Genomic DNA, 15,356 nt, shown 5'->3' with positions numbered 1-15,356 from the left:
CTTCTTTGAATAAGATAACCCAAGTAATTAGTAGGGTCAGGAATCAGACCCAAGTCTGAGGGCAAGGCTCTCTTCATGATGCAGCTTTCCCCAAAATTAACTGTTAAATTAAATTATTCCAGGAAATGGCCTCATCCCTAAAGGAAGCATTTTATGTGGAAGCATTCTGATACAGTGCTGAGAGTTGTCTAGAGGCTGGCTGTATCACAAAATACCACTTTTCACGTGGGAACTAAAACAAACATTAAGAGTAACCATGGAGAAATAAATGTCAAAACCATACTCTGGTGTATTCTGTGGAAAGGCAATTGTCCTTTGCCTTGGTTAGGGTTGGAGGGTTTATTTAGTTTGAAACCAGTTGGAGTGACCTTTCTTTGTTTTTGTTTGTTTGTTTTTCTCTTCTGTAGTCTTTTCCTATCTGCTCCATCTGTACTCCTATGGGTAGGACTCTAATTCATCAACTCCAGCTTGCCCTGGGCTGGTTCATGCATGATTTTGCCCATTAAGTTCTTTTAGAAAGTTCTGGGTCCTAATACTTTGTATAAACTCAAACCAGCATTAGTTTTTCCAAATGTAACAGGTTCATCTTATCATTGTTTCATAAGAATGTTATTTCCCGGAAGTTTTTTGAGCTGTTAAGAGAAAGATACCGTATGTTAGGGGATTTCTAAACATTATACAGAAGTTATTTGCTTTCTTCTATTTCCTACTCCCAGTTTTTTGAATTAGCTTTAATTATAATCAGTAGTGAGTTCCTCACTCTCTTTCTCCCCAGTTCTCTCCAATAATAGGAATTGGTTGGGCAGTGAAGAAAACCTACCCATAGAAGGGGAGGTTGTTTGCATAGAAAACTAGCCCCCAGCTGAACTTTGGCCTTTGGACCCATTCTTCTTTTACTACCATATGGCTGCCTTTGCATGAGGATGGAATATGAACAACTGACTTGAGAGGCCCAAAGCATTGTGTGAAGTATAAGATATTCAAGACGAAAAAGTTTGTCAGCCCAGGTGGCTAAGCTTGTCAGTGTTAGATACTTTTTTTGTTTCTGATTTGAAAAGGACCCATCTAGTTAAATCTATGCAAGAGTATTAGCCAATTATGACATGGCCAACTATAAATGAGGCTTTCATAAGTGAGAGAAAACTCTTTCATTTACCTCTAATAGGTCAGTTTCTGGTTATGCCAGAGTTTTGTGGAATAGGGGGAAGTTTGTCTTAATGATTTTTAATTCTTATTTTTGTTTTTTTAAAGATATTTTTATTGATTTTGGAGAGAGGAAGGGAGAGGGAGAGAGAGAAACATCAATGATGAGAGTCATTGATCGGCTGCCTCCTGCATGCCCCCTGCTGGGGACTGAGTGTGGAACCGGCAGATGTGCCCTGACTGGGAATAGAACAGAGATCTCCTGAATCATAGGTCAGTGCTCAACCACTGAGCATACTGGCTGGGCTGATTTTGAATTCTTAAATCGGAAAAGCTAAATCCTCTGTGGTATAAAATTGGGAACTTGATATTTGTGTTTGGAGAATATTTACTTGTTATGATTTAGAGACTTTCATTTGTTCAATTACTGTAAGTGAAAGATGATTTCACCTAAGTTATTTTTTCATTAATTTTTGTTCTGCTAATGTTACTGTTGGTGCACACTCCTTCCTGCCTTAGTTTCTCCATTTGTAAAGATAATCTATTTTACTGGGTAAAATATAAGTACTGGGAGCTCTAACATAATCATCCATTCCTTCAACGACTATTTTTCATTGGCTTACAGTGTGCCAACCCCAGAAATTAAAAGTCAAAATGAGAAAGCCAGTGTTTAAAATTCCTAATGAGCTCTGGCCAGGTAGCTCAGTTGGTTAGGGTATCTTCCTTATATGCCAAGGTTTTGGGTTTGATCCGAGGTGTGGGCACATACAAGAATCAACCTAGCTTCCACACTCTCTCTAAAATCAATTAAAAAAAATAAAATTTCTTACAAAAAATGCCAAGATAAAGACATATGCAGAGGAAGTATAAAGAAGGGGCACCTAACTAGACTCAGGGTTAAGGGCAACTGGGGAAAAGGGGGAGGGGCCTAAAGGAATGTTGAGTGATAGGAGCCAACTCTTAAAAAGATGAGAGATGTTTGCATGGGGACCAGGAGAAAGGTGTTCCAGACAGAGGGCTCTGCAAGAACTGATGGCATAAGAGAAACATTTGAGGGACTCTAGATCAGTGCAGTTGGAATTAAAGTTTGGTTGGGTATGAGAATGTGTGAAGCTGAGGATGTAGGTGGGGTCTGCATTGTGAAGAGTTTTCAACATTATAATAAGAGTATTCAACTACAGCCCGGCCTGGCGTTGCTCAGCGGTTAAGCATCGACCTAGGATCCAGGTGATTGGGGTTCGGGGTTCGATTCCCGGTCAGGGCACATGCCCGAGTTGCGGGCTCCATCCCCAGTCAGGGGCGTGCAGGAGGCAGCCAATCTGACTCTCTCATCATTGATGTTTCTATCTCTCTCTCCCTCTCCTTTTCTCTCTCTGAAATCAATAAAAGATGTATTTTTTAAAAAAAGAGTATTTAACTACATTCTGAAGGCAGCTCCATAGTCAACCTGTCAGAGCTTCTCTACTTCACTTAAGCTCACCGTCCCACTGCTTCACAAAGAAGCCCTTAATTTCCTGCCATTACATTTATAGTCCATGTAACTCTGGATACTACTGAAGAGGAATTCTTTCTTCACTCTCATCTTAGTCTTTCCACTTACTTTGCTCTATTTTTCCGCTTCTTCCTCTCTAATGGCTCTATCCTTCAGCGCTTAAATATGCTCAAGTCTCTACCATCTTAAACAATCAGTATATTCTCACTCTTGGTGTGAGTGTGACTACATTAAAATATATTTCAGTTAAGCAGCTTTATGCAATTCAGATTTTCCATCAATATTGCTCTTTTTTTTAAAAAATTGAGATATGGCCAGCTGGCATGGCTCACTGGTTGAGTGTCGACCTATGATCGAGGACATCGAGGTTTGATTCCCGGTCAGGGCACATGCCTGGGTTTCGGGCTCAATCCCCAGTCAGAGGCTATGCAGGAGGCAGCCGATCAATGACTCTCTCATCCTTGATGTTTTTCTCTCTTTCTCCCTTCCTCTCTCTGAAATCAATAAAGACATATTTTAAAAATTGAGCTATAATTGGTATATTTTAACTCTTATCTACATTCCTTCCACCACCAAGTTTTTTGAAAGAGTCATTACATTTACCACTTCTTTATTTTCACTTCTCATTCATTCTTCAATAATTGTGAAACTAAGCTGATGCTGCCATTGTGTTGCTTTGTGTTTATGAACTTTAAGGGATTCGTTGGAGTTGAAAGTTTAAATATATTAATCAAGGCCACCAAATAGATTAATATATTTAAAAATTGCTAAGACATCATTAGTAGGCACATGTATTTGAATAGGATTTAGATTCTGGCAAGAGCACTGTGGTGCTGGAGCATGTTTTAACTTGATGTTAGACCTTCATGGAGTAAATAAAATTTTATATAACTACAAATATATCTATGATATATTCTAGTATGTTTTCCTAAACTACTTTGGTTTAGCAATTACAAAACCAAATTTTTAGGACTGAAAAAGTATAAATATGAATGTGTAAAAAAAACAACAACACAGTATATCATGACACTGATTACACTTACAGTGCCTAATATACATTTTCTATTTTGCCAAATAATATCTCCTGTAATTTAGTTTCTCTGATGGCCATAAGAATAGATTATAGCAAGTCTGAATCATTATAATATGCTATGAACATGTAGATTTTGCCAGAGTCCCTAAAAAATATTTTAAAAAACTCTTTGTAGACTAAAACAAATTTGAAAGAATTTGAAATAGCGAAAAGAAAAAACCTTTCAGATTGTGGTTGATAGCATTTTAATACTTGTGTGTTTTTTAACCTAAAGGAGATGAAAGACTCTTGTATTACCATATAGTGAACAAAATTATTCTCTAAAAGACTAGCTAAATTAATCTTTAACCACACTTATCTACTTGAACATTCCACAAGCCATAATTTCTCAAGATCTTATGTAATTTGTAGTTTTTTTACATCATCCACTTTGGCCTGTCAGTTTGCTGAAAGTTGTTACAGCCCTGGCCAGCACTGTTCAGTGGTTAGGGCGCTGGCCTGTGCACCAAAGGGTCAAGGGTTCGATTCCCTGTCAAGGGCACGTACCTGGCTTGCTCAATCCGCAGCCCCGGTGGGGCATGTGCAGGGGAGGCACCCAATCAATGTTTCCCTCTCACATGGATATTTCGATATTTCTCTCTCTCTCTCTCTTCCCCTTCCTCTCCCCTCCCCCTCCCTTCCAGTCTCTCGAAAAGAATCAATAGGGGGAAAAATATCCCCAGCTGAGGATATAAAAAAAAAAAAGTTGTTACAGCTCTCTGATCTTTGGGAAATTTCCGGATAAAGCAATTTTAGTTAATCAGGTAATTTATATAGTAACTACTACTACTTAGGTGAGAGATTTTCAGGGCTAAGTATATTTATTTATTTATTTATTTATTTATATTTATTATTCCAGTCCAGTTTAATTTAATCTGGATGAAAAAAATCACAGTAAAAACACAAAAGGTGCCAAGTAAATATATAATGTGTGAAATGATTACTTGCTGTTTTATGAGAATTATTAAATACAGAAATTGGAAAAAAGTAATATTACATATAAATTGTCTGTGATAGTTACAATACTGGTACTTGATTTCAGATTTTTCTGAAGTATATCTCAGTTTTGCACAATTCTCATTCCCCTATAGCAAAATTAAAATGATTTTAAAAACTATTCAAGGAACTCTATAGGATCACAGTGTTTAACAGTATTTTTATTATTCGGCATACAAGATCAAGAAGGGAAAAATAGGTCATAAAACTTATCAATTAGCCAACTAATTACTAGGACCATTTTCTTTTACAATTTTATTTATTCATCTGGTTCAAAATTCAGAATGTACAAAAAGGGCATGCAGTGAAGCAACTCTCCTTTTTCTGTTTCTGTTCCTGTTCCTGTTCCCTAGACACCCAATTTCCTTCTGCAGAGGCAAACATTGTTATTGGTTTTCTATATATCCTTTCAGATATATTTTCTTCACTACTAAGCAATTATATATTTTCTCTTTTACACATTTAGTAGCATACTATAAGCACTGTTTTGTATTTCTTTCTTTAAAAACTTTTTGCTATACATCTGGAGAACCTTCCAAATCACTACATAATATGCTTCCTTTTATGTTACGTAGTATTCCATTGTCAGGATATATCATTATTATTTTGAAAGTCTCCTATTGGTGAGTATTTGTATTGTTTTCCATCTTTTGTTGTAATTAGAGTGACCATATTTCCTGGCTTGCTTGGGACAGTTAGCTATGCCAATTGTCTTAGCTTAAATATTAATAGTGCCCTCTTTCTCTTATAAAACTGTCTCAATTTGGACAATATGTTTTATGGTTACCATAACTATTATAATGCCTCTGCAGTGAATAAGTTTATTTTATCTTGTCATTTTGCAGGTTGCAGAGATAACTAGGATAAATTCCTAGAAGTAAAATTGCTGGGTCAAAAGGTATTTATATAATTGAAAATTTGAAACAGCAGCAGAGTGAGTGAATTTTAATTTTTGTTCAATGTTGTTGGTTAGAAAAGGAAATTCCCCCTATGTAATTATTGTGAACACTTTGCTTTGTGATCACTGTAACATTTGGGGGGAGTGGGACAGGGAGGAAGAGTAACAATAGTCCATATGTCCCTGGCATCTATTCAGAGCAGTGTGCAGAATGTAATGCTCTTTTGTAAGAAATGTTTTATGATTTTTAAAATAAATTTAGTGAACCTATTTTTGGTGCTCATTTTTTTTTTAAGATGGTCATTTTTCAAATGGCTGAATTCCCCAGCCTACCCCCAAACTAAACACTAAGTTTGATTTTCAGCTCCTCTGTTGGACTTGGACTTAGGCAAAAAATATCTTGACAAATCCAGTTCTGGTGATTTCTGGATGGTTTGAGCGTCCATTGCTTGGGAAGAAATTCCATCATACACATTCATGCTTAGAATAAGCTGGGAGTTTTATTTGTTTGTTTTTGCAAATGCTTGCCCCTACTTTGCAACAGTTTTCTATGTTAGTAATTGTGAAGAACCAAGGTGGGAAGCAGTACTAAAAATTAAGTGATGGTATAAGTGTATACCAGCAGCCAGATGGCAGCAAGTTTTATTAATTGGGAGTAATACTTGGTAATGGAAGTGACTGATGCTAAATAAATTCTGATTATTTTTATTAGGTAATTTCTCACCTATAAACTTAAACTGTCAGCCTGCCTAGTATCTATTAATTAAATTTTGTAATATATATATATTCTTGTTTTTCTATTGTATGCAAATTAAAAGAAAAAGATGTACCATTTTTTTGTTGTATGTTGGATTATGTAGGAAATGTTTGTGAACAATTAAAAAAGAAAAAGATGGAAAAAGTTCCTGTGGATGTTTTGTGTAGTATCTTGACGTTTGTATTAATAGTTAAGTTCACTTCCAAATAAAACTCCCATAATGATAGATTTGATGTGTGGCCAATTTGAACAAGGGTTGATTGACACCTGTTAAATTTGTTAAAACATTTCTCTTGTCAGGAAATACAGTAATCTTAAATTATTTTTTTTAAAAGGTATATATAGTTGTAATTTTGATAGATGTTGCCAAATTGCCCTCCATGTGGATTATACCCTTGTAGGAAAGTACTTGTTTTTCCACTCTCACCTCAAGTGATTTTGTTTGTTTGACATGGCAATAAGTGTAAAAAGGTGTCTTGGCATTGCTTTTATTTTAGTTTTAAAAAATTATGAATGAGGTTGAGGATTTTTATATGTTTATCAACCATCATACTTCCTTTTTTATGAATATTCAAATATTGGTTATTAAGGTGTTATTGATTTGTAGGAATTCTTCATATATTTTGGAAATTAGCCTTTTGTGAAATGAGTTGCATGCATTTTCTTCCTCCTCCTGGTTTATAATGTGACTTTTAGTTTTCCTTTTGTGATTTTTGCTAGGTAGGAATTTTTTATCATTATGTAGTCAGGTTTCTTAATTTGTATTTTCTATTCCATGAATATCATCAAAATTCATTATTCACCTGGAAACTCACATTTAATCTTTAATTTCCTCATCTTTCACATCCTATAATAGGTCTCAAATCCATCCACTTCTCCCCATTCCCATTGCTACTACTGTATCCTAGTTAAGCTTCTCAATTTAGATCTCTCTCCTATCAGTTTCACTCGCTTCCAATCTTTTCTTTACAGTGTATGTGGCCACAAGTGATCTTTTAGAAATGCACATCTGGTTATATATTTTATAACCCACTAATGATTTCCCAACTCTAACACAACTTAAAATACAATAAAAAATGAATGGGGGAGCCCTAGCCGGTTTGGCTCGGTGGTTAAAGCGTTGGCCTGCATACTGAAGGGTCCCGGGTTCGATTCCAGCTAAGGGCATGCACCTCCGTTGCAGGCTTGATCCTCAGCCCTGGTCGGTGCACGAGCAGAAGGTGCGGCTAATGTATGTGTCTCTCTCACATTGATGTTTCTATCTCTATCCCTGCCCCCGGCCTTCTACTCTCTCTGAAAAGCATGAAAAAAATATCCTCATGTGAGGATTTAAATCAATCAATCAATCAAGCAAGCAAGCAAGCAAGCAAGCACTCATTGTTAAAAAAAGAATGGGGGAAAAAGTGAGGGATGAGGACAGTCAGTAAATGTAGGTTACTCTTGACTGGGGAAAATTAAAATTCTAGGAACTAGAGAAGAACCTAGAGTTCAGGGGAGGGGCTTTTGTTTATTTCTCGGATATGTGTGTTTTTGTTTTGTCATTATTTATAAATATTTATGAGAAAAATCTAAGTGAGTCTATAGGTAAATTGTTGGGACTAATGAGTTCAATAAGGTTGCTAGATAAAAGATCACTATCCATAATTCAATAATGTTCCTATACTGAACTAGTAGTTATGCCTAATTTTTTAAAGTTACATTTGCAATAACATTAAAAACTGAGAAGTACTTATGAGCAAACCTCATACAAGATGCAGAAGAATTTTATGGTGAAATTATTAAATGCAAATGTATACCATATATTGCAAATTCTAAGATGGCTCCCATGATCCCTGCCTGCTGGTATTCATACCCTTGTGTAACCCTCTCCTCTTGAGTATGAACTGGACTTGTGATTTGCTTCGGACACGTAGAATATTGCAAAAGTGACTCTCCCTTGTTGACTCCATGTTGTGAGCTGACTTGAGGAGAGGGCTACATGGCAAGGAGCTGAAGGCAGCCCCCAGCAACAAACTGAGACCCTCAGTCCAACAGCCTGCAAGCAACTGAAAGCTGCCAAAACTCATGTCAGAGGCAGCTCCTTCCCAACTGGAGCCTCAGATGAGAACTCAGCCCTGGCCAATACTTTGCAGCATAGCTTGGCCATTTCTAGATATCTGACTCACAGAAACTGTGAGATAATAAACGTGTTGCTTTATACCACTAAGTTTGTGGTAGTATTGTTATGCATCAATAGATAACTTACACACCATGTTAAGTGGAGGGAATAACTCAGTATCAAAAAGTGGAGGCTCTCCTTAAAGTAATTTATAAATTTAACACAGTTCCATTCAAAATCTCAACAGCATTTTGCCCAGTATTTGCATGAATCCTAACATTTTTGTGGAAGACAAAACAGCCAAGAGAAGCCAAGATAATTTTGAAAAAGAATGGCAAAGGGACTGGACTTCCCTGCAGGATACCATCAGAACTTTATAAAGCTATATGGTAAAGATATGATTAACTTTTTAAGAAACTGCCAAACTGTTTTCCAAGGTGGCTATACCATTTGACATTCCCACCAGCATTGTTTGAGGCTTCTAGTTTCTCTGCACCCTCATCAACACTTATCATTGTCTTTTTTTAAGTTCATTTTAATTTATTTTTTATTGATTCATCAATTGATTTTAGAGTGAGCAAGAGAAAGGGAGAAAGAGAGAAGCATCAGTTTGTTGTTCCACTTATTCATACATTCATTGGTTGATTCTTGTATGTATCCTGACCAGAACTGAACCCGCAATCTTGGAATATCAGTATGCTCTAACCAACTGAGCACCCGGCTATGGTGTCTTTTTTTATTATAGCTTTTCTTTTTTAATCCTCACCCGAGGATATTTCTTCCATTGCTTTTCAGAGAGAGTGGAAGGGACGGGGGGGTGGGGGGGGAGAGAAAAACATTATTGTGAGAGACACACACCTATTGCTTGCCTCCTGCATGTGCTCCAACTGGGCCAGGGATTGAGCCTGCAACCAAGTACATGCCCTTAGCCAGAATCAAAACTGGGACCCTTCAGCCTGCGGGCTGACACTCTAACCACTGAGCCAAACTGGCTAGGGCTATTGTAGCCATTTTAATGGGTGTATAGTGATATCTTATTGTGGTTTTAATTTGCAATTTCCTAATACCTAATGATTCTGAGCACCTTTTCATGTGCTTATTGTCATTTGGATGTCTTTGGTGAAATGTCTTTTCAAGTCTTTTGCCCAATTTTAAATTGGGTTATCGTCTTAATATTGAGTTATTAAGACTTCCTTATATAGTCTAGATACAAGTCTTTTATTAGATATATGATTTGCAATATTCCAGCCATTGGCTTGTTTTTCATTTTCTTAACAGCATCTTTTGAAAGTCAAAAGTTTTAAATTTTAATGAAATTCAATTTATCATATTTTTCTTTTATGGCTTCTGCTTTTGGTGTTGTGTCTAAGAACTCTGCTAGCCCACCTTGAAGATTTTCTCCTGTTTTCTTCTAGAAGACTGTAGTTTTAGCTTTTACATTTAATTCTATGATCCATTTTGAGTTAATTTTTGTGTATGGTATGAGGTAAAGGTTTTGTTTTGGTTTTTGCATGTAGATATCCAATTATCTCAGCACTATTTATGGATAAATTCTTTCCTCATTGAATTATATTGGCATCTTAGTTGAAAATTAATTAACCATAAATATAAGGGTTTCTTTCTGGTCTCTCAGCACTGTTCCATTGATCTTCTTTTGTGTCTTTACACCAAATACTACATTCTCTTGTTTACTTTAGCTTTATAGTAAGTTTTGAAACCAATTTGTATAAATCCTTCAGCTTTGTTCTTTTTCAAAATTGTTTTCATTTTCCTAGGTCCTTGGCATTTCCATTTACTTGTCAAGTTCTGTAAAGAAGCCTGCTAAGATTTTGGTAGGAATTACATTGAAACTATATATCAATTTGGGGAAAATTACCATCTTAACAATTGTTTTTTTATACTCACCAGAGGATATTTTTTCCATTGCTTTTCCAGAGAGCAGGAGGGATGGAGGGAGGGAGAGAGAGAGAGAGAGAGAGAGAGAGAGAGAGAGAGGAACATTGATGTGAGAGTGACACATCGATTGGTTGCCTCCTGCACTTGCCCTGACCAGGGGCAGGGATCCAGCCTGCAGCCAAGGTACATGCCCTTGGCTGGAATCGAACTCAGGACCCTTCAATCCGACACTCTAACCACTGACCTGAACTGGCTAGGGCAACAATTACTTCTTTAATTTCTCTCAGCATTGTTTCATGATTTTCAGTGTATAAGTCTTACATTTGTTTTGTTAAATTTATTCCTAAATATTTAATTCCTTTTGATACTATTATGAATGGAATTGTTAATTTCATTTCAGTCTCTTTATTGCTAGTGTATGGAAATACAGTTGATTTTTGTACATTTATCTTGTATCCTATGATCTCACTGGACTAGTTTATTTATTCTAGTAGTTTTATTGTGGGTTCCATAGGATTTTCTACATAATAATGTTGTTTGTGAATAAAGACAGTTTTACTGTACTTCTTTTCTGTTCTGGATGCCTTTAAGCTATTCGGTTTTGTTATTGTTGTTTATTTGTTTAATTTTTAAAGGATATTGTCTAGAACTTCCAGCATAGTTGAATAAAAATAGTGAGAGCAGACACCCTTGCCTTGTTCCTGGTTTTAGGGGGAATGCAGTCAGTCTTTCAGCATTAAGATGTTAGCCTTAGGGTTTTTTATTTGTTCTTTATCAAGTTGAGGAAATTTCCTTCTGTTTGTTAGTTGAGAGATTTTTATCATGAGTGGTTATTCAATATTGTCAAATGCTTGTTCTGTATCTACTGAGATGATGATGTGGATTTTGTTCTTTATTCTATTAATATGCCACATTACATTACTTGATTTTTGGATATTTAACCAGCCTTACGTTCCTGGAATGAATCATAGTTGATCATAATGTATAAACTTTTAAAATATATTTCTGAATTCAATCTGCTAATATTTTGTTAAGGTATTTTACACCCATATTCACAAAGGATATTTGTATACAGTTGTGTGTTTTTTTATGATACCCAGTCAGATTTTAACCTAATGGTTTTAATGACTTTTGATAATCATTGCCTAGGTCAGCTGTTTCACTAGGGGTTACAAAGTGGTGCTGTTCTGTCATTTCTTTTTTGTTTTTGTTTTTTTTATTAATCCTCATCCAAGGATATTTTTCCATTATTTTTAGAGAGAGTGAAAGGGGAGGAGGGAGAGAGAGAAACATCGATATGAGAGATACATCGATTGGTTGCCTAAGTTGGTTCCATAATTCCTCTAAAGGTGATCAGAATTTAAAAAATTTGTTATGAATTTATGAACTTTAATAACTTTGGTGTGTTTACATTCTTCGCAATTGTTACTCTTTTAGATGCTCAAATTTTCCCTTCTTTGGCAGTGGGAATCTCCTCTAATTGACTCTTGAGTCTTTTGAGCCACTCCAGTAGTTTTATGGTGTGTTTTTTTATGGTTGACAGATTCTTTTATTAACAATAAAAAACCTGCGCATTTGTTACAATAGGAAAATAAATGTTTTAATGAATAATTAAATGAAAACTATCTAGGACCTCATAGGATTTTTAAATGTGTGCTAGATTTGCTGTATATCTTAGAAGAGCTTGCCAGAATCATTAGGGTATAACTGAAAATAAAAAACAGTAATTTGTAAAACATTTACTTAATAGCTTTCCCAAATAGTAGTTCCCCTGAAATTGAAACAGAAAATAAAGTTTCTATTTATACTTAGGTTTAGATATGACTCTCAGCACCTATCAACCTTAATTTTATGATTTTGCTGTTACTTCCTTTAAGGTACTCATTAAAAATTCAAATCTCATTTTAGGATCATTAATTTAAAAAAATATATAATCTTTATTGGTTTCAGAGAGAGGAAAGGAGAGGGAGAGAGAGAGAGAGAAATATCAATGATGAGAGAGTCATCATTGATCGGCTGCCTCCTGCACGCCCCTGACTGGGGATTGAGCCCACAACCCCGGCATGTGCCCTGACAGAATTGAATCTCCTGGATCCTAGGTTGATGCTCAGTCACTGAGCCATGCTCAACCAGGCTAAGATCATTAATTTAAGGTATGCAGTAAAACAGCCTAGCAGTTTTTGATAGTTTCCTTGCTTACTGATATGAATATGCCTTTACATATTGCCTTTTCTTATCTTTACCATTGTATCTTTGGGATATGTTCCTGTAAGTAGAAGTGTTAGGTTGAAGGGTAAAAGCATATGTAATTTTGCTAGGTAGAGTAAAAAAAAGAGTTATACTATTTTGCATTTCCACAAGAAATATATAAAAGCGCCATTTTAACACAGTTTCTCCAACAGTTTGTTGTCAGGCTTTTGGATTTTTGCCAGTCTGGTAGGTAGAGAAATGGTGTGTCTCTGTAGTTTTAATTTAGCATATTTTTATGTTCAACAACACATTTTAATAAGTTATGATAGTGAGCCTACATTAACATATAAAGAAAGAAATTTGCCCTAGCTGGTTTGGCTCAGTGGTTAGTGTTGCCTGCCCATGCACCAAAGGGTCCTGGGTTTGATTTTAGCCAAGGGCATGTACCTCGGTTGCAGGCTTAATCCTGGCCCTAGTCGGGGCTCATGCGGGAGGCAACCAATTGATGTGTCTTTCTCACATCCATCTTTCTCTCTCTCCCCCTCCCACTCTCTCTGAAAAGCAATGGAAAAAGTATTCTCAGGTGAGGATTTAAAAAAAAGAAAGGAAAAAAAGAAATTTGCCATTAGCCATCTAAAATTTAATGAGTTGGCTCTGACCCTCAAACTGCAGGTGTTTACTTAGATTTGTAGTAAGGAATAAGACAGAATATCTCATACTTATAAAATGCTTTGTAATCAACAAAGTACTTTTAACAGTCATTATCTGATTTGACCATCATGTGTAGAGGTTCAGAACAGTTCTCCCCAAAATGTGCCACTTTGGCATGTGAATTATTTTGAGCTGAAGGCAACCAAGCCCCTGCAGGCTGACAAGAAACTTTTAGTTCTTCTTTAAAGAATTTTAATTAGGGACATTGCCCATAATGAGAGTTATCACCAGAAATGACTTTTTATGACCTATCTATAGGGCAGGGCAAACTTCTAATTACTGAACATCTGCTTGTTGTATCATCCTGCAATGACCTTCTTCCCCTCTGAAGCCCCAAGGTGACCCTTAGCTCAGAATATCAGATATACCTCATTTTCCCTTTCTGTCTTTGAACCTCTTGTATATGTGTGGTCTCTGACTCTCTCATATATATGAGGTTCCCACGCATATGTATGTATTCAATTTATTTTCTCATTAATCTATCTCATGTCAATTTAATTATTAGACCAGCTGGAAAAAACCTAGGAGGGTACAGGAAAGTTTCTTCCTCCCCCACACATGATGATCCCTGAGAGAGAGGTCAGATACTATGTTCATTTTGTTGAAAAGGAAACAGATATTTTGAAGGATTGAGATTTTCCAGTTTAACACAGCAAATGGCAGAGCTAGGTTTAAATTTCAAACTTCTGTACAAATTCTGTGTCGTTTTCCTCTTGTTTGCTAGAAGATGTGTGACCTATATTACCCAGGAGATGGCAGTGTTCTCTTAATATTCATTGGGAATTCACTTTCCCATTGGAAATACTTAAAAGGAAGTGAAAATTGTATTCTTTCAGCTAACATTCTTTTTTTATTTTTATTATTATTTTAAAAATATATTTTTATTGATTTCAGAGAGAGGAAAGGAGAGGGAGAGAGAGAGAGAGAAACATCAATGATGAGAGAATCATTGATGGAGCCCACAACCCGGGCACGTGCCCTGACCGGGAATTGAACCCGCATCGCCTGGATCCCAGGTTGATGCTCAACCACTGAGCCACGCCCAGCTGGGCACAGCTAACATTCTTGAGCATAAAGTATGCTTAGATGTTAAAGATAATAAAGATTAGTAAAGTTGGTGTTTGCTTCCTAGGAGCTCACAGTCTGGGTGCAAGAGGTGGGGCAGTCAAACAGTTAAAAACATACAAAAATTTTGTGCAAAATGATGCTAAGGGACTATAAATTTATAATGCACCTTTTGGGGTTGTATCTTTTTAACGTGATAATGGAAGCATAGTTTTTTCTAACATACAAGTAAATTCAAGTCTCTGACTTCCTAACAACACAAAAATAAGCAATAAAAGGAAAATTCTCTCTCTATATTTAAAAATATCTGTCTTGCCTGGCCGGGCATGGCTCAGCGGTTGAGCGTCGACCTAGGATCCAGGCGATCGGGGTTCGATTCCCGGTCGGGGCACATGCCCGGGCTGCGGGCTCGATCGATGACTCTCTCATCATTGATGTTTCTCTCTCTCTCTCTCTCCTTTCCTCTCTTTCAAATCAATAAAGATATATTTAAAAAATAAAAAAAAATAAAAATATCTGTCTTTATTGATTTCAGAGAGAGAAAAAGAGAGGGAGAGATAGAAACATTATTGATGAGAGAGAGTCATTGATCGGCTGCCTCCTGCACGCCCCTGCTGGGAGTCAAGCCCACAACCTGGGTTTGTGCCCTGACTAGGAATTGAACCGAGATCACCTGGATCATAGGTTGATGCTCAATTGATAAGCCATGCCTGCTAGGCAGAAAGTAATATAGTTTTTAAATACAAAGGAAAAAGCTCATAGATGTCCTGATGTGTCCCTCTATCACTGTAAACACTATTTTCAGTATTTTTAAAAATGAGTAATAACCTTAGAATTTAGATATAAATTTAATGTTCAAGATATTCCATTCATTCACTGAAAAAATATTTTATTTATTTATTAGAGATGAACTGTTTTTATTTTACAGAGAGAGGGGAAGGGAAAGAGAGAGAAACATCAATTGTTGTTACACTTATTTATGCATTCATTTGTTGCTTTTAAAATTTTTTAAAAATATGTTTTTTATTGATTTTAGGG

Source organism: Miniopterus schreibersii (assembly GCF_964146895.1).
Source record: "Miniopterus schreibersii genome assembly, chromosome: 2".
Taxonomy (NCBI): Eukaryota; Metazoa; Chordata; class Mammalia; order Chiroptera; family Miniopteridae; genus Miniopterus; species Miniopterus schreibersii.
This window is presented reverse-complemented; position numbering follows the sequence as displayed.